Below are 2,470 nucleotides of genomic sequence, written 5' to 3'. Positions count from 1 at the left end.
TATCATATATCATGTTGATACATATTTACTTTATAAAATATATAGATTAAACTAATAAATTAACAATTTAAATATGATACACATGTCTAAATACACGAATGATTAACTCTGTTAATAATTTATGGAACATGAACTATAGTATATCTTGGAGTTTTGTGTAAAAGTCATAGAATTTTTCCTAACTCAAGGAAACTAATTTTTCCTAGGATCGGGAAACTTTGTTAAAATATTAGAGAGACATCGTTATAAGTGCAAGTATGTAAAAAATTATTTTATAATGTAATATAAATAAAAATAAACGCGATACGTCCAGTACAAAGTGGAACTGTCAGCTTGATAGTTGATCAAGTGAGATGAAATCAGTGAGATTATTATAAATCATTACATATAGACAATATAATCTGTTTTTTAGCTACACTGTATTCCACATATTTTATATGTAAATTTATAAGCAAACATTATATTATTAAAACGCCATTTTAAAAGATGTAATAATATAAAGAGAGAAAGTTCGCATTTTATAAAATTAAATTATAAAATATATGTTTATACGATTTATATAAATACGATTTATATTTATAACGATTTATACATATAAAATTTATAATATTAAAAAAATTAATGTTATAATACAAAATCCAAAAGAAAATAATTAAATTAGTTTATTTCAAGAGTGCAAATAATTAATATTGATTTTCTGATATGAGTGATATTTGATAATATAAAAAATAATAAAAATATTAATATATAAATTGCAACAAAGCACACAAAAATGCAGCTAAAAAAGCAAATTAATCGTAATTGAAATTTGACATATCGTTTCGTGATGTCCCTCGACGTTCATTGATGCAACATCTGCTACAATTACATTTGCAAATATATCCTGAAATGTTTCCGTAATTTTTCTGCGTTCCACGTCGATAATGTTTCATTTTACTTTAATATGCTAACGATGCAAAATTTACGAAAAACGCAAGTTTAACGAATTTGATAATTCAATTCATGTATATATAATCGGTATTTATCGGGTATTTATCGTAAAATAAAATTTGCGAATTATTCAAAAATTTTAATATATCTATTGTACTCTGTTTTGTGTTAACTTCATGCATGATGCGTTCGAGACACGAAATTCATGATTTAATTTGTATATTTATTTAAAGAATATTTATGATAAATCATAAGAAAAAAAAAGAGAATTTTCGAATGCTTTTAATAATTTTAATAATTTTTTGCGGAATATATTCGTTCGATCCTTTCTATGCAAAAGGTCTGCATGCATTTACATATAAATAAATCGCATTAATTGCAAAAATAGCTATTTTGGCATAGAAAAACATTAACTAAATTCTAAATTCTACTCACCGATACCATCAGCTCAGAATTGGTCATGTTCCGCATGTTCAAATCTGCAACAAAAATATGTTTCTGATAAGATTTAAGTTAAAGAAATAAGTATAAATTTTGTGTTATAACAATCAAAATATAATATTTATAAAAGTTTAAGAAAATAACTATATTCTTTCTCTAAACTTTATTTAGGAACTCTTTAAATATACTTTAGAATATTGAATATTGAATCTATGTAAATATATAATCTTCTAAAGAAAAACGTATATTAAAAATTATTAAATTTTGATTAAAATAAACTTGTAGAACCTACTTTCGAGCCAATCCTGCTCCGCCCGAATCGGATCCTCCGATGCTGCAACTGCTAGATATACATATAGAAAGTGATCCTACGTCTGCATCTAAAACCATAAATAATTGTACTAATTAACATTATTGATGTGGATACTTATTCCACATCGGTATAAAGAAGTATACCAAAGTTATTAAATAATTATTATTTCTATTCAAGAATTTACATGATTTTTTTTCTTCAAGACTCAAATCGGATTCTCCAGTATTGAATCTGCATATAAGTCGCGTTTTAGTAAAATATCAGTCAAACGTTACAATTACAACATATATATTATAATATATCGTTATAATAAAAAATATTTATTATAAATATCATTATTTCGTCATAAGTCTTAACATTCGATACAAGCAACTACTCCAGGATATCAACAGCATATTATTAGATTTATGTATAATATCGTTTCGATCAAGAAGTTTATTTTTCGTGTTATTATGATACAAGTATGTATCGTAATTAATAGTATAATTAAGAAATGATTTACGCGATTCATGAGTCATCGTTTGATAAATCAAAAATTATTTAAGAACTATAAACTTTTACAAAAATCGAGTAAAGATTGCTAAATAATCCGAGATGTAACTACGTTTAAATGTAACTCAATAACGATCAGATACGAATATCGGTCTTATTTTTGTTTTCATCGATGGTCATCAGATACATCGAGTCTCGAATATGCTTTTGTTTAACGGTTTGCAACAGCAATATCCGCATTTATTACGAGAGAGAGAGAGAGAGAGAGAGAGAGAGAGAGAGAGAGAGAGAGAG

Source organism: Temnothorax curvispinosus, unplaced genomic scaffold, assembly GCF_003070985.1.
Source record: "Temnothorax curvispinosus isolate PA1 unplaced genomic scaffold, ASM307098v1 QBEX01013717.1, whole genome shotgun sequence".
NCBI classification, from domain to species: domain Eukaryota; kingdom Metazoa; phylum Arthropoda; class Insecta; order Hymenoptera; family Formicidae; genus Temnothorax; species Temnothorax curvispinosus.
The sequence above is the reverse complement of the archived record's forward strand: the minus strand, read 5'-3'. Positions refer to the sequence as shown.